This window comes from Gouania willdenowi, chromosome 10, assembly GCF_900634775.1.
Source record: "Gouania willdenowi chromosome 10, fGouWil2.1, whole genome shotgun sequence".
In the NCBI taxonomy this organism is placed as follows: domain Eukaryota; kingdom Metazoa; phylum Chordata; class Actinopteri; order Blenniiformes; family Gobiesocidae; genus Gouania; species Gouania willdenowi.
In genome coordinates, this window is record NC_041053.1 from 30,278,703 (window position 1) to 30,297,438 (window position 18,736).

The window sequence follows — 18,736 nt, forward strand, 5'->3', positions numbered from 1 at the left end:
GTAATTTTCTCTGCATACACTCACAGAAATATTTAACCATAACTTTTAAGATTTATGTGAAATAATTACATGACAAAGTTCATTACAAAAATGACAATTTTCATTACAAAAAAAAAAAACTACCAATCATTTTATTTTATGATTTGCTAACTTAAGTCCAGATTTTAAAAGTTTGACCTTTTAGATTTTGACAGAAACTGTGGTAAAGGGTTGTTCACTTCTGGTCTAAGATCACTGGGAGTAGCAGAGTTTTGGGCTTTGTTTTGAGCTTTTTCTCCTCGATGTTGATGGATGTCGTGTTCCTGCAGACACCGTCGTGTGGAGGCCATGCGTCTGAGAAAGGAGAACCAGATTTACAGTAGGAAGTGATCTGTTTTCATGGAACAACAAGGACTACCTGATAACTGTGGACTATTATTCAAACTTCTGGGAAGTCGATTTTCTACCAGATACCAAGAGCACCACAGTAATCCACAAGCTGAAAGCACATTTTGCTCGTCAGGGAATACCAGATGTGCTAGTATCAGACAACCCTAACCCTAACCCTAACCCTAGAAAGGAGAACCAGGGTTACAATAGGGACGAGATACGAGCCCAAGCCTTAATAAACCAGGAGGAGAGAAGGAAGAGGGAGAGAAAGCTCATGTCCAGCTTCAGGGAGTTGATCAACAGAAAAACCAAAGGCAGGGAGGACTAGTGAACGCTCCCACGAGCTGTTGGACTGTAGCTGTGATGCTTGTTTTAGAAGGAATATGAGTATAAATTACATTTATTAAATGTAATTTTCTCTGCATACTCAACTGTTTTCTGTCTTGCTTTATGAGAGTTTTTCCAACACTGCCAGGGCACCCGCTTCTCCTGTACACACACACACAGTACTTATAATAAAAATATACTAAATGAGTAAAATAAAACACAAAAAAATGCACAAAGACAACTGAAAGAATAAAAAATACACATGACTCCAAAAAATATACATTACAGAAAAATACAATGCGGATGCACGAAGATGGATGTAGACACACACACACACAGAATTTATAAGAAAAAATATACTAAATGTGTAAAATAAAACATAAAAATAAATAATATTTATACTAAAAGTACACACAATTACAACAGAAATGCATAAAAATACACAAAATTAAATATTTGTACAAAAAATACAGAAAATGACAACAGAATCACACTACAATGGCAACAAAAACCATAATTATACAAAAGCACAACAGAAAGATTCACAAATACACATAATGACTCCAAAAAACATACATTACAGAAAAATACACCAAACAAAAAATATAAAAGTGAGTTAAAAAAAAAAAAAAACAAGCACATTTATCATGTTCATGTCCCATAGAATTTAACCAGGAAAATCGCACACAATGTTTTATTTTGCAGCCGCAATTAAACCCCTTTATAACACTACAGAGCACAGAGTATGTACACCCCTTTGTACAGCCAACCTTCCAACACATACTCATTTGGCCATAATTAACTCTACTTAAGCTCCCACACGAATGCGTACTTCCGACGGGCACTGTAGTTAAACTAAAAGAAGAAGAAGACGCTTAGTTGGGTGAACAGCACCACTCTCTGGCTGTGGTGGTGAACTACATCCAGTGGTCGCAAAAAGAGAGAGGAAGTTGGTCAGTTAGTAGCTAACAGCGGCTGTAAGTAGTTAAAGAAAGTAAACCAGTGTTCTGAGCGGGATTCATTTAAGCTTCTAGCTTCTGCAACATGAAGGGGAAGAAAAAACACACCAGACCCAAGGATAGACGAGTGGAGATAAAATGTGAGGATGGAGAGAGGACGGAGAAGTCTGTGAAGGAAGCCATGACCAAGGTAAACCTGGTGTGCAAGTAACCGCCCCTCCAACCAAAAAAAAAAACCCCACTTTGAGTTGTTTTAATGTCACACGTATCACATGATATGAATTTCAATAGAAATACGGTAACAGGTTAAGGCTTTTTTTTATTACGATGCACTATTGGATCTATTTCACAAATAAAAAGAAATATCTATACAAAAACCCAAAATGTATTCACTATTTTTGGAAAATGTTGGTTTTTATTATATTGTCTGAAACCACAGAACATATCGGTTTTTCAATATCGGTGAGAAAAAAAAATACTAATGTCAAACGTGATTATATTTTGTTGCTAATATCAGCCGATAATATCGGTGGGCTAATTATATTGGCCATCTATATATAGTTGACATGGATTGCTGACCATTTGGCACGTGTGGATGAAAAACAGAGAGAGAGAATAAAGTATGGAAAACAGAGGCTACATTTACACACCAGAATAAAGAAAACTGAACTAGGATCATTTTACATTTAAATTAAAGCTAAATTTGTTCAATGCAAAGTGTTCCTATGACGTCCATATGCTCCTATCTGCAGGCCTCAACATGAAAACAGCTGTATCACCATGGATACGATGCATTAATTACCTGTGACTGATGTGAGGAGCAATGATTAGAGTTATCAACAATGAGCATCGTGACTGAGGATAAGCAGGTTGGAGAAGTGAAGCTAACCCTGAATCTCTGCTGCCATCTACAGGTCAGAACACGGCAGTGCTCATTCAATATGTACATTTAGGAGACCATCAACAAGTACAATATATACATATAAATTGTTCACTACTTTAAACTACAACTTAGTCTTAGTTTCCTCCTTCTGACGACAGTAAAGTGCAAATAAATAAAGTGGATTAAAAGTATATTCTAGTCAACACATTTTTGTTGTTGTTTTAGTATACTTATCCATCCATTATTTAGTTAAGTAATTTTTACTTTTTTCACAGGTTTTTTTTTTCCCCTCAAAATAATTTACATTTACAAAATCATGGATTATGCAAGAGACTCATCGTGAAAACTTGATTTTGGATTTAAAGAAAAAAGAGAGTTTTTGTTTAGTGTCATTTAAAACATAATGCTATGATTTGTTTGTGGACTCAAATAGAGCAGATTGGCCTCGGAATCTGTTTTTTCTGTATTGGTTTTAAATCAGAAAAACAAAATAACCACACTGTTTATTTGTCATTTTGATTTGGTTTTAAAACGAAATAACCAAAGAATGAAGGGTGCACGGATTCTTCGGATAGAAAAAAGCGGTCGTAGATGGTGAACGGCTTAGGGCAACTGTATTAGATATTAGATAATAAAATGAAGCTAGTTTAGTGACTGTGTATTTTCATGACACACTATTTCACCATGTCATTTCAAACATTGAAAGTATTTAGTTAGGAAGATTCATCAGCAGCCTGGATGTGATGGGTGTGTATGTGATGCCTTTCAAAACTGCTCAGCAATAATATGTTCATGATGTCACCGTGTCGCAGTTTGTTTGGGTTAACAAAAAAAAAAAAAAAGGTCAATATTAAAAACGTTTTTGTACCGCTAAAAGTCATTTAAGTTAATATTGCATGGTTATTTAATATTATTCCCGTGATTCCAAACTTCCTTTAAATCTCGGGTCACAAACTCACTTCCTCCTTCGTCTCCACGACTGTGGACGGAGGCTGTGCTGAGAAAACATTCAGAGGAATGTAACGTTTTTGTGAGCGGAAGGGTCCACAACACGGCTCCACTGTGATTATTGTTGCTGGACGTACTATTCTGGTAAGTAAACATGCATGTTTATCCGTGAACACAGCATTATAAATGCTCATATTTTCACCACATAAGCAAAACAAAAGCACGTGAGGCTTTTACTCCGGAGCAGAGCATCTCACGCTGGAGAAGTCAAGTCATTTATAGCAGAAAAACCTCCAAAGTCCGTGTTAACATGCACATAGTTCTAATGTCGGCAGTTAAGAAAGCTAAGCTAAGCTAAAGCTTATCACATGGTGCTCGAGGTAATACACCGAGACGCTGCATCCAAAGAAGGAGAGATGAATGATGTGACTACATATTAGTCTTTCTTATTATTGTTTTATCTTATAGTTACTGGTATTCTCATTGTATTATTGCTATTACCTCATTTTCTTATATTGTTTTTTTATTTTTTTATTATTGTATTATAGTTAATGGATTCTCATTATAGTATTTTGTTATTGCTATAATTATTTTATAAGTGTACTACTACTGTATTATTGTTATTGCTAGTTTTATATTCTTAATTAATATTTTATCTTATAGTTACTATAATATTATCATTGCTATTACCTTATCTAATCTTTCTTATTGTATTATAGTTACTGGATTCTCTCTATATTTTATTGCTATTATTATTATAGCTATTACTATTATATCTCTATCTAATTGTACTACTACTTTATTATTGTTATTGCTATTCTTGTATTCTTATTTGTAATTTTTTATAACCATTACTACTTTCACTATTAATATTATAGCTCTATCTAATTGTACTACTACTGTATTGTAGTATTGTTATTCTTATATTATTCTTGTTTTTTTATCCTTTTATCTTATAGTTACTGGTATTCTCATTGTATTATTAATATTGCTATTACCTTATTATTTTATGTTTATTATTGTTTTTATTATTGTATTACAGTTACTGGATTATCTTTGTTATTTTGTTATTGCCATTATTAGTGAGGATGCAGGAGGCATCTTCACTATTGTATTCGTTAAACTTTATTATTATAGTAGTTATTCTTCCGCCATCGCAAGTAACTCCAACAGTTTTCAACCGATTTTAACAAGTTTGGTGTCAAAACGTTCAGCTAATTTTTCCCTCTTCTGCTATGTTTCAACTTTTTACGTTTCACATTCCTGAAATTAGAGTGGAGTGTAGCAGCCCTTATTTTATTCCTAAAAAAATTGCAAACAAATTGTCATATTATCATGGCTCCACACAAACTTATCCAGTGGTGGCACTGGTGTGACCAACTTTCTCTGTTCGTCGAGGGGGTGTACAGCATAGCCATGCATGCTGATGAATAGTTGACTTAACTGGCGTACTGTAGTTTCGTATGAAGTAAAGATTGACAGTGATATATTTGCAAAATGTTTTAGCGTCAATGTTAATTTTTTCTGTTACAAGCAGTGGCTGAAGTAATTATAATAATAATAATAATAGGTCCACAAACTTTATTATTATAGTAGTTATTCTTCCGCCATCGCAAGTAACTCCAACAGTTTTCAACCGATTTTAACAAGTTTGGTGTCAAAACGTTCAGCTAATTTTTCCCTCTTCTGCTATGTTTCAACTTTTTAGTAACTTTTTAAACTATTTAATTTTTTCCACTTTTCACTTTCCCATTCATTTTCCCATCCACTTTTGAGAAAATTCAACTTTCAACCCTCCAACTTTGAAGTTCCACTGTTCAGCCATTTTTTAACCGATTTAAACCATTCAACTTCTAAAATGTTCACAAATCTGTTGTCTTTTAAATTCTGTCTTCACATTTTCTCTGTCTTTAACTGTTTTTGACTTATGAAGCTTCAAGCACACCCACCAACTCTTCACATTCCTGACATTAGAGTGGATTGTAGCAGCCCTTATTTTAATCCTAAAAAATCTGCAAACAAATTGTCACAACTTCCAAAATATTGAACACAAAGACCTAATTTTCTCAAAAGTAGTAGAAATGTGTGTTGAGCCACTCACAATACCACATTTTTTGCCATAAATTCAGCAGTTTTTGATTTATTAAGCCTGAAGTGGACATAATCCTACAAATCTACAGGCTTGTTTGCATTGGAGAACCGTCAGGTCACTGCTTAAAATCCATGGTCTTTCTCTCGTCCTCCTGGCCTCATCTTTTGTCCTAAAAACATACAATTGAACTCATTTGTAGCCAAAAGCCTTGTGATTCTCACAGACTGCTCAGTTTTTCTGTAAATTATACAGTTTTCCAGTTGTGATGTGTTTTACACAGGTTCCCCCTGGCTGTAACAGGCTAGTTTCTGCCTCGTCATCCTGCACACACATTCTCCCCACAGGTGCATGTGATTAGTGCTGTTACCATGGTAACTAGGTAACTGACAGCCCTGATGATGAATCCACCTTTCTGTGTGATTTACATGTTCTCCCAGTGCCTTTTTATCAAACTTGTATCTTCCAGCCCATTATTTAACCTTTCACCTATGACTTAATCTTTTAAATCCACCTTTCTGTGTGATTTACATGTTCTCCCAGTGCTTTTCTCCCCTTATTGGAACTTTTAACCCCTTCAGCCATTTTGTAAATGATTCAAATGAACCTTTAACATGTTCAGCTACTGCCTCCAACCCATTACATCTTTTTTCAACCTTTCCAACACATTTCAACAATTTCAACTTTTTACTACTTAATACTGTATAAACTGGACTTCTAACTGGTTTGACTGGTTTTTCCTTTCCTACTGGGATTTTAACACATAATACTGTATAAACTGGACTTCTAACTGGTTTTCCTTTCATACTGGGATTTTTAAACTTCTTTCAACCTTTTTCCAACTTTTTTCTACTTTTTACACCCCTTTTTTTTTTTTTTTTTACTTTTTCAGTCCATTTTGACTTTTTGCAACCCATTTCAACTTTATTAACCCATTTCAACTTTTTTTTTTTCTACTTTTCCAACCCATTTCTATTTTTTCAAACAAATTGCTAATTCTTGGTTAGTGCAAATGTTAGAGGAATGCTAACACTAGACTAATGCAATCGCAAAGGCAGCAATTTTTTTAAATTATTATTTTCATATCCTGTTAATTTCAGACAGTGTTTAAGAAGTACAGTCAAATGTTTCCATGTTTCATGAAACGTGAAGTTAGTTCGATATGTTTAAGAGGTAAAGCCACAGATTTGTTTGCTTTACTGTTGTAATCTGTGCTTTAAAAATTACATTTTATATTTATTTAAAGTTTAAATGAATCTGAAATTGTTTATTATGAAACGGATTGATTTATTGCTTGTGTTCATTTAAAAACACATGACAAGAGGCCCTTGAACAAATAACGGCATATTAAATCGCAATCGCAATATTGAGGAAAAAATTAGATTATTTTCCAAAATCAATCATTGAGTTTGTAGTGTATAGTGCAAAGTTTGCCATTTTGAAGACAGCCCATGACCGATATGAATACAGACACCCTCCCTTCAACCTATTTCTAGGTCACATGTAGTGTTGTGGTGGTCAAGACCGGTCTTGGTCTCGAGACCAAATTTTAAAGGTCTTGGTCTTGTCTCGGACTCTCAAGCATCTTGACTCGGTCTTGTCTCGGACTCGGGCTGCCCGGACTCGGGATTTTCCGTCAAGACCGTTCGAGACCAGCACTAATTCCTGCTATTTTTAAACTTTCTTAAAATGTGATAATAACACGGAGAAGAACGGAATAAAACAATCCTTTATTCATTATTTAATCCACCCCGTATAATGACCACAACCTTCCTTAATGTGACTGAGTGACGTGTGTGACACACTCATACGTGTGTGTGGCTACGGTGTCAGTTTGGACCGCGGAGCGCAAGGAAGCCATGAACTAATCACCGGTAAAAATCCCAGTTAAAAATCACCATGAATAAATATTATCTCCCTGGTAAAGACAGTAGCTCTAACAACTGGTAAAATGATAAACTGATGATATTACAGCCTGTGAAGGCTGGATAGGGGACGCACTTACTCTGCTTCTGGGTCCTAGTGCCAGCCGAGCGGTGAAGCCTGTTCCGTTTACCGTGTGTACTGAGGTCCGTGTGTGTTTAATAAGTCCGTGTGTGTTTAATAAGTCTGTGTGTGTCTGTGTGAAAGTCTGCATGTTTATGCCTCTGTCCATCCACTCTTTTCATTATATCCATGTCTTTTAAGGCTTTATTACATAATGTCGGCTGTCGTCCGGGCCGCCGCCATCTTGGTTTATGTCGTCACCAGCGCGTCATCGCTGCAGAGTTGCACGAGCACAGAATGAGCCAAATAACTGTAAAGAGGTCTTATATTAATTTTCTTTTTAAAGTGGTGTTTTTTTTTGTATCTTTAGACTCCAATTACATTTATGTATATAATTTGTTCCCCACAATATAAACAGATTCACAATATAATTATTTTTTCTAGTTTCTGTTTCCACTGTATCCAGAATAATAATAATTCTCAACAAGAACTATTGATTAATTTGTCACATGACTGTTCCAGGGTTTGAGTTTGTTTTATTTAGTTTCACATCTACCTGTAGCTCTTTGTTTTTTAGACTGATGACAACTTGTTTGTAGTTTTATTTCAGAAAGTTTCACTTTTACAGATACAGTTAACCTTTGTTAATTTAATATCCTAGTTACATTACAGCAACCAAATTAAACTATATCAACTATATCAACTAAGTGAACTAAGTGAAAACACTTGCTGTACATTCAGCTGACATAAAAATATTGTTTTCAAATATGTAGAATAATTGTGAATTTATCAGTAGCAGTAGTAGTTTTAATATTTTAGTTAATTTTTTGCAGGCACCTTTTTTGTCCGTCAAATGTATTTAAAATAAACTAAAATTAAAGAGAGAATGTTATTTAACTGTTGAACCTTGCCATAATTTTATTTATTTGTAGATTTTTTTAAATTGGAAAAAAAAAATGTTCATGGTCTTGGTCTTGGCCTCGGTCTCGGCTCCCGAAAGTCTTGGTCTTGTCTTGGTCTCGGTGCATTCTGGTCTCGGCAAGTCTTGGTCTCGGATAGTGTGGTCTTGAACACAACACTACTCGAATTACCGACACTTACTGTTAGTCAAAAAGAGCAATTGGATACACCTATTACAGAAGCGGAGATAAGAGCGGCTATTTTAGCTATGAAAAATGGAAAATCGCCAGGCCTTGACGGCTTTCCAATCGAATATTATAAAAAATACATTGACATTTTGAGCTCAATATTGCTTAAAGTTTATGTAGAAGCTTACGAATCAGGATCTTTACCGGGTTCTTTTAATGAGGCACTGATATCCTTGATTCCTAAAAAGGATAGAGACTTATCTGATCCAGTAAATTATAGACCTGTTAGTCTTTTGGGGGTTGACTGTAAGATTTTAACAAAAATTTTGGCATCGCGTTTAGAAAAGGTGCTGCCTTCTGTCATTAATGGGGACCAGGTTGGCTTCATTAAGGGTAGATGTTCGGGAGACAACATGAGGAGACTTATTCATATCATGCACAAAAGTAGGGTTTATTTGGAACCGGTGGCGGCCTTCTCCCTGGATGCGGAGAAGGCTTTCGACCGGGTGGAATGGGGTTTTCTTATGACGGTCCTTAGTAGGTTTGGTTTTGGGTCAGAGTTTATTAATTGGGTGAAGACTATTTATTCAAGTCCAAAAGCAGCTGTTTTAACAAACAGTCTGGTAACAGATTTTTTTCATTTATCCAGGGGAATGAGGCAAGGATGTAGTCTGTCTCCACTGCTTTTCACCATTTTTTTGGAACCCCTAGCTCAGAAAATTCAGTCAGAGACAAAAATTAAAGGTGTAAGAGCTGGTGGGAGAGAACAGAAATTGTTTCTTTATGCGGATGACATTTTGGCGGTTTTAACAGACCCATCACATTCTCTGCCAGCTTTACTTGAATGTGTTGACTCTTATTCCAGGCTGTCGGGCTACAAGATAAATTGGAGCAAATCGGAGGCTATGCCACTTAAAGGGAAGTGTACACAGGAAACAAATCCAGTTGTGGATTTTTGTAATCTACCTGATGGAGCCCATAGGGCGGCTTTATTTTATAAATTGTTTAATAACTTAAGAAAGAATATACGTATGTGAAAACTTGAGGCTTATTTGGCAGAGAGATTTGGGCTGTGATATTGATAAAGAAATATGGGACAAAATAATTTTACATTCAGGTAAATATACTAGAGAGGCCAGAGGGAAATTCACTCAGTATAAATTAATACATAGATGGTATTTCACTCCTTCTAAACTTAAAAGAATGGGGCTTATAGCAAATGATAAATGCTGGAAATGCCAGTTGGTCACTGGGACATTTATGCATGCACTGTGGGAATGTCACAAAGTGTTTCCATTCTGGGAAAAAGTGTTGGATTGTATAGGGAGGTGGATTGGTAAGAGAATACCCAGGTCACCAAGATTATGTATATTAGGTGATCAATCAGTTATGCCAGGCATAACCAAATGTGAATACATGGTTTTAAAAGGGGGAACTTTGGCTGCAGCCAGGGTTATTCTTGGTGTCTGGAAAGACCCTGCTTACCCTGATTTTGACAGGTGGATGGATAACATTCTGAAAATTGTTTCATATGAAAAATTATTGGCAAGGTTAAATGACGATTCAGATGTTTTTGCTAAATCTTGGGGAAAGATATTTGACTAAGTGTTATTGTACACACTTTCATACACTTACAGAACCTATGCATAGATCTTATTATTTGTTTTAGTTGTGATTCCTTGGACCCAAGAAATAATGGTAAATGTCTTCTACTACTGCTGTCTGACTGTTCGATGTTAGTGCTGTTGAAAAAGTTGTAAAGCAAAATAAAAATTTTCATTACAAAAAAAATAAAACTACCAATCATTTTATTTTATGATTTGCTAACTTAAGTCCAGATTTTAAAAGTTTGACCTTTTAGATTTTGACAGAAACTCAAAGATTTGGGGAAAGTTGAAGTGTTTATGTCAGTTTTACTGAGTGAAGGTGTTTCAAGAGGCTACAATGAGCAATAACGTAACAAATTTTATTTTGATATTTATTATGCTGTTTACTTTTGTTTGTTATATTTTCTTTGAGCATAAACGCAGCAGAACGATTCCTCAACGCATGTTGATTGTTCCTGTTTGATGTCTTCCTCCTTCTACTTGTGTGAGTATAGTTTTGTAAACCTGATCCCATTTGTCTTCCTCCAGTTTCGGCCCTGCTCTGCCGCCGGAGAACATCAAGAGTTTAAAACGTATCCCCAGAAGAGGAGAAATCGGGCTCACCAGTAATCAGATTGCAGACTTTGAGAAGTCTGGTCACGTCATGAGCGGCAGCAGGTACGTCTAGGACAGACATAAGTAACTGGCAAAATGACATAAACAATATATACAAAACAGCAATAAAACACAAAACAACAACAAAAACCCTGCTACGTTAATGTTTACCTGGGATGGTCAAAGGAAAGCCTTCACTGACGGGAGAGAGGCGGAAAGGTTTTTGCAGCGGTCAACATAAGCTGTGGGAATAAAGAAGAGCTTGTCCTTCTTACAATGTAAGGTCAGCAATTGATGGGTTGGGGGGAGTTTGTTTGGGGTGTGGGGCCGTCGGTCGCACGGGTGAGTGTCTCACGGACCAAGTAAATTAGGGTAACCCGGACTATTTAATGTTCGGGATGGGGAGGTTGGGGACTAGTGGAGCTGGTCAGCGGTGTTCTGCGTTGATGAGCGGGGGAGTGTGTTTGTGTTGTAAATGTTCAAGTTTCAGACAGCAGTCATTAGTATATGGGCCGAGGTTTTGTATTGTGTATTCTGATGTATATATTGTCTATACAGTTGTGATTTACGTGCTTGATATTTCCCTTAATGTGATATAATGTTCAAGTATATTACAGTAACATCGTGGAACATAAAGGGGTGTGGAGATCCAATTAAAAGGAGGAAGGTACTGTCATATTTGAAAACAAAGAACACAGATATAGCATACATCCAGGAATCTCATATTGCAGGGGATGAAGAAGCCCACAAATTTAAAAGAGATTGGGTTGGGACTGTATTACATAGCTCATATTCCAGTAAGAGAAACGGCATCATGATTCTCATAAATAAAAATTTAAGCTTTGTATTATTGAAGAAATATAATGATAAGGAGGGTAGAATCATCTGTGCAGAAGCACTTATCAATGGAGTAAGAACTGTATTGTGTAATGTATATGCTCCTAATAAAGGGGACCCACATTTTTTTCATTTACTTAATAGTGTAATAGGTAACAAAGAGGGACACGTTATTTTGGGGGGAGATTTCAATCAAGTGATGGATGGAATGATTGATAAAAGTAAACCAAGGGGCCTGTCTTCACCTCGGGATAGAGAGGCAATACATATGCTGGCAGAGGACATCAGTTTAGTGGACATATGGAGGCTGGTTAATCATGGTGAAAGGGAGTACACATTTTACTCCACTTGTCATAAAACATATTCAAGGATAGATTTCTTTTTGATATCCAAAACTTTAATTGACTCGGTAGTGGGGTGTGAAATTGGGACAATAGTTATTAGTGACCATTCAACAGTTGAATTAATTACATATTAACTTAAATGTTGATAGGTTAAAGAGGGGGCGTTGGAGGCTTAATACTACGTTGTTACAAAATGAATCGTTTTGTCAGGAGATTTCAGATGATCTCAAAATGTTTTTTGAGATTAACATGGGCTCAACAGATAAGGTGGCGTCAGTTTGGGAAGCATCCAAAGCATATATACGGGGGAAATTAATTGCACATGCCTCAAAGGTGAAAAAAGATAACCGGGAAAAAGAAAATAAATTGGAGAAGGAAATACATAAATTAGAGAAGGACCTGGCAAAAGCATTTTCAAAGGAAAAGTATCAAACTATCTGTAAAATGAAATATCAATTACATGATATCTATAACAAGAAAGCCGAGTATGCATTATTCAGATTAAGGACTAAATTCTATGAGGGAGGGGAAAAAAATGGGAAGTTATTGGCGAGACAACTAAAACAGCAGGATAATCTTAGCAATATATCAATGATACAAAAGGCAGACCATGTGATAACCTCATCAAAAGAAATTAATCAGGTTTTTAAGGCATTTTATCAGGATTTATACACATCTTCTGGTCTTGTCAGTGATAAGGAAATGGACATATTCTTTTCAAACCTAGAATTACCGACACTTACTGTTAGTCAAAAAGAGCAATTGGATACACCTATTACAGAAGCGGAGATAAGAGCAGCTATTTTAGCTATGAAAAATGGAAAATCGCCAGGTCTTGACGGCTTTCCAATCGAATATTATAAAAAATACATTGACATTTTGAGCTCAATATTGCTTAAAGTTTATGTAGAAGCTTACGAATCAGGATCTTTACCAGGTTCTTTTAATGAGGCACTGATATCCTTGATTCCTAAAAAGGATAGAGACTTATCTGATCCAGTAAATTATAGACCTGTTAGTCTTTTGGGGGTTGACTGTAAGATTTTAAACAAATATTTTGGCATCGCGTTTAGAAAAGGTGCTGCCTTCTGTCATTAATGGGGACCAGGTTGGCTTCATTAAGGGTAGATGTTCGGGAGACAACATGAGGAAACTTATTCATATCATGCACAAAAGTAGGGTTTATTTGGAACCGGTGGCGGCCTTCTCCCTGGATGCGGAGAAGGCTTTCGACCGGGTGGAATGGGGTTTTCTTATGACGGTCCTTAGTAGGTTTGGTTTTGGGTCAGAGTTTATTAATTGGGTGAAGACTATTTATTCAAGTCCAAAAGCAGCTGTTTTAACAAACGGTCTGGTATCAGATTTTTTTCATTTATCCAGGGGAATGAGGCAAGGATGTAGTCTGTCTCCACTGCTTTTCACCATTTTTTTGGAACCCCTAGCTCAGAAAATTCAGTCCGAGACAAAAATTAAAGGTGTAAGAGCTGGTGGGAGAGAACAGAAATTGTTTCTTTATGCGGATGACATTTTGGCGGTTTTAATAGGCCCATAACATTCTCTGCCAGCTTTACTTGAATGTGTTGACTCTTATTCCAGGCTGTCGGGCTACAAGATAAATTGGAGCAAATCGGAGGCTATGCCACTTAATGCACTATGTTATTCTAAATATATCACAGCCTTCAACTTTAAATTTTTACAATCAGGTATGAAATATTTAGGAATATTATTAAACCCGAACCTAGAAGAAATAATGCAAACGAATATGAAACCCCTCCTCCTGAAAATTAAAACTAATTTGGATAAATGGGAAAAATTAAAGCTTACTCTGTGGGGGAAAATTAATGTGATTAAAATGGTGATTGCTCCGCAGTTCAATTATGTTTCCATGATGTTACCGGTGAAATTTCCAGTCGAAATATTTGTTCAATATGAAAAAATGGTCAAAGATTTTTATGGGACCGGAAAAGACCAAGGATAAATATAAAGAAAATGTGGTCCTCAAGAGAACTTGGAGGTATGGCTCTTCCTAATGTAAAGCTCTATAACTTTGCATTTGAAATGTCTAGAGTCGTGAAACACTGGACGAAAGCAGAACCACAGCCAAGTTGGATGAAGATTGAGGAAGAGTTGGTGGACCCTTTTAAAGTGCTGGATGTCTTATCCCAAACAACTGATGCCAATGGCGTGGACATACAAGGCAATCCGGTTCTTATATACTCAAAACATGTTTGGAAAGAGGTGCACACTTTGTGTGACATATCTCACTTGAGACAACCTTATGCTTCATTGTGACATAATTCAATTTTACGGATCGGTAAGAGAACTGTTTATTGGAGGGAATGGTGTGAGAAGGGAATTCACACAATTGGTGATCTTTATGAGGATGGAGTGATTATGCCCTTTGATGCAATCATTGAAAAGTTTGGCCTGGAAAGGAAGGGAAATTTTTGGAAATATCTACAGTTGAGAAATTGAATTATGAAAGGGAAGTGTACACGGGAAACAAATCCAGTTGTGGATTTTTGTAATCTACCTGATGGAGCCCATAGGGCGGCTTTATTTTATAAATTGTTTAATAACTTAAGAAAGAATATACGTATGTGAAAACTTGAGGCTTATTTGGCAGAGAGATTTGGGCTGTGATATTGATAAAGAAATATGGGACAAAATAATTTTAGATTCAGGTAAATATACTAGAGAGGCCAGAGGGAAATTCACTCAGTATAAATTAATACATAGATGGTATTTCACTCCTTCTAAACTTAAAAGAATGGGGCTTATAGCAAATGATAAATGCTGGAAATGCCAGTTGGTCACTGGGACATTTATGCATGCACTGTGGGAATGTCACAAAGTGTTTCCATTCTGGGAAAAAGTGTTGGATTGTATAGGGAGGTGGATTGGTAAGAGAATACCCAGGTCACCAAGATTATGTATATTAGGTGATCAATCAGTTATGCCAGGCATAACCAAATGTGAATACATGGTTTTAAAAGGGGGAACTTTGGCTGCAGCCAGGGTTATTCTGGGTGTCTGGAAAGACCCTGCTTACCCAGATTTTGACAGGTGGATGGATAACATTCTGAAAATTGTTTCATATGAAAAATTATTGGCAAGGTTAAATGACGATTCAGATGTTTTTGCTAAATCTTGGGGAAAGATATTTGACTAAGTGTTATTGTACACACTTTCATACACTTACAGAACCTATGCATAGATCTTATTATTTGTTTTAGTTGTGATTCCTTGGACCCAAGAAATAATGGTAAATGTCTTCTACTACTGCTGTCTGACTGTTCGATGTTAGTGCTGTTGAAAAAGTTGTAAAGCAAAATAAAAATTTTCATTACAAAAAAAAAACAAATACCAATCATTTTATTTTATGATTTGCTAACTTAAGTCCAGATTTTAAAAGTTTGACCTTTTAGATTTTGACAGAAACTGTGATAAAGGGTTGTTCACTTCTGGTCTAAGATCACTGGGAGTAGCAGAGTTTTGGGCTTTGTTTTGAGCTTTTTCTCCTCGATGTTGATGGATGTCGTGTTCCTGCAGACACCGTCGTGTGGAGGCCGTGCGTCCTAGAAAGGAGAACCAGGGTTACAATAGGGACGAGATACGAGCCCGAGCCTTAATAAACCAGGAGGAGAGAAGGAAGAGGGAGAGAAAGCTCATGTCTAGCTTCAGGGAGTTGATCAACAGAAAAACCAAAGGCAGGGAGGACAAGTGAAAGCTCCCACGAGCTGTTGGACTGTAGCTGTGATGCTTATTTTAGAAGGAATATGAGTATAAATTACATTTATTAAATGTAATTTTCTCTGCATACACTCACAGAAATATTTAACCATAACTTTTAAGATTTATGTGAAATAATTACATGACAAAGTTCATTACAAAAATGACAATTTTCATTACAAAAAAAAAACTACCAATCATTTTATTTTATGATTTGCTAACTTAAGTCCAGATTTTAAAAGTTTGACCTTTTAGATTTTGACAGAAACTGTGGTAAAGTGTTGTTCACTTCTGGTCTAAGATCACTGGGAGTAGCAGAGTTTTGGGCTTTGTTTTGAGCTTTTTCTCCTCGATGTTGATGGATGTCGTGTTCCTGCAGACACCGTCGTGTGGAGGCCATGCGTCTGAGAAAGGAGAACCAGATTTACAGTAGGAAGTGATCTGTTTTCATGGAACAACAAGGACTACCTGATAACTGTGGACTATTATTCAAACTTCTGGGAAGTCGATTTTCTACCAGATACCAAGAGCACCACAGTAATCCACAAGCTGAAAGCACATTTTGCTCGTCAGGGAATACCAGATGTGCTAGTATCAGACAATGGGCCGCAATATTCGTCTCAGGAGTTTAAGACATTCAGTCGAAAGTGGGAATTTATTCACCGAACGTCTTCACCGGGATACCCACAAAGCAACGGAAAAGCTGAGTCTGCGGTCAAAACAGCAAAGAGACTGATGAAAAAAGCAGCTGCTGCAGGACAAGACCCATACTTGGCTATACTGGATCATCGAAATACTCCCAGCCAAGGTCTTGACACTAGTCCGGCCCAGAGACTTTTGAGTAGGAGAACCCGTACCCTTCTCCCTACAAAAGAGTCTCTGATGGAACCTAAAGTGCCAAACAACAAACAAGGACTTATCGACAATAAACGACGACAGGAGAAATACTACAACCGAACAGCAAGAGACTTGGACTGTCTTGAAGCAGGGGACAGTGTGCGAGTCCAACCATTTGATCCTTGCAGAACCTGGAGGACTGCAAAAGTGCTCAGACCGGTGGAGCCAAGATCGTACGAAGTTAAACTGGAGTCTGGGGGTGTCCTGAGGAGAAATTGTCGCCATCTCAGGCACAGCCACAGCCCACCTGCTCCGTCAACACATACAGAGACTTTGACCGAGGCCCAGACGGTAGTAACTACTGAGAGAGCTGATGCTGATACTGTTACTACTAGGTCTGGTCGTCAGGTAAAAACACCAGCATATCTGAAAGATTACTGTAGGTGACGGTGATGGGTTGTTTACTGTTTGGTTATATACTGCGGTTGCATTGAAGTGTTCTTGTTTATATGCTGATACATTCAGAAGATGCATTGGAAAAAAAAAAAGAAAGGAAATGCCTTTAATATGTGACTAGAGAAAGTATTATGTGTTTGAGTTCAAGAATACTGGAATGTTGTCAGAACCAAGTACTGAGAAAATGCACTGAAAACAGAATGTTTATTTAAAAAAAAAAAAAAAAAGAGGAAGGATGTGTCAAGGGCTATGTATATAGGTGTTCCTAGGGGGACCGATTTGATGTCGTGTCGTGTTCCTGCAGACACCGTCGTGTGGAGGCCGTGCGTCCTAGAAAGGAGAACCAGGGTTACAATAGGGACGAGATACGAGCCCGAGCCTTAATAAACCAGGAGGAGAGAAGGAAGAGGGAGAGAAAGCTCATGTCTAGCTTCAGGGAGTTGATCAACAGAAAAACCAAAGGCAGGGAGGACAAGTGAAAGCTCCCACGAGCTGTTGGACTGTAGCTGTGATGCTTATTTTAGAAGGAATATGAGTATAAATTACATTTATTAAATGTAATTTTCTCTGCATACACTCACAGAAATATTTAACCATAACTTTTAAGATTTATGTGAAATAATTACATGACAAAGTTCATTACAAAAATGACAATTTTCATTACAAAAAAAAAAACTACCAATCATTTTATTTTATGATTTGCTAACTTAAGTCCAGATTTAAAAGTTTGACCTTTTAGATTTTGACAGAAACTGTGGTAAAGGGTTGTTCACTTCTGGTCTAAGATCACTGGGAGTAGCAGAGTTTTGGGCTTTGTTTTGAGCTTTTTCTCCTCGATGTTGATGGATGTCGTGTTCCTGCAGACACCGTCGTGTGGAGGCCATGCGTCTGAGAAAGGAGAACCAGATTTACAGTAGGAAGTGATCTGTTTTCATGGAACAACAAGGACTACCTGATAACTGTGGACTATTATTCAAACTTCTGGAAGTCGATTTTTCTACCAGATACCAAGAGCACCACAGTAATCCACAAGCTGAAAGCACATTTTGCTCGTCAGGGAATACCAGATGTGCTAGTATCAGACAACCCTAACCCTAACCCTAACCCTAGAAAGGAGAACCAGGGTTACAATAGGGACGAGATACGAGCCCAAGCCTTAATAAACCAGGAGGAGAGAAGGAAGAGGGAGAGAAAGCTCATGTCCAGCTTCAGGGAGTTGATCAACAGAAAAACCAAAGGCAGGGAGAACTAGTGAACGCTCCCACGAGCTGTTGGACTGTAGCTGTGATGCTTGTTTTAGAAGGAATATGAGTATAAATTACATTTATTAAATGTAATTTTCTCTGCATACTCAACTGTTTTCTGTCTTGCTTTATGAGAGTTTTTCCAACACTGCCAGGGCACCCGCTTCTCCTGTACACACACACACAGTACTTATAATAAAAATATACTAAATGAGTAAAATAAAACACAAAAAAATGCACAAAGACAACTGAAAGAATAAAAAATACACATGACTCCAAAAAATATACATTACAGAAAAATACAATGCGGATGCACGAAGATGGATGTAGACACACACACACACAGAATTTATAAGAAAAAAATATACTAAATGTGTAAAATAAAACATAAAAATAAATAATATTTATACTAAAAGTACACACAATTACAACAGAA

The 18,736-nt window shown here is 36.8% G+C and overlaps 1 long non-coding RNA gene across 1 annotated transcript; it reads left to right on the forward strand.

Annotated features, from left to right (window-relative positions):
* The first annotated feature begins 3,506 nt into the window (after nucleotides 1–3,506).
* LOC114471590 (uncharacterized) lies at nucleotides 3,507–15,179 on the forward strand. The gene is made up of 3 exons (XR_003674990.1): nucleotides 3,507–3,630; nucleotides 10,785–10,913; nucleotides 14,098–15,179. It is a non-coding gene; the product is annotated as an uncharacterized LOC114471590 (long non-coding RNA).
* Nucleotides 15,180–18,736: the final 3,557 nt, after the last annotated feature.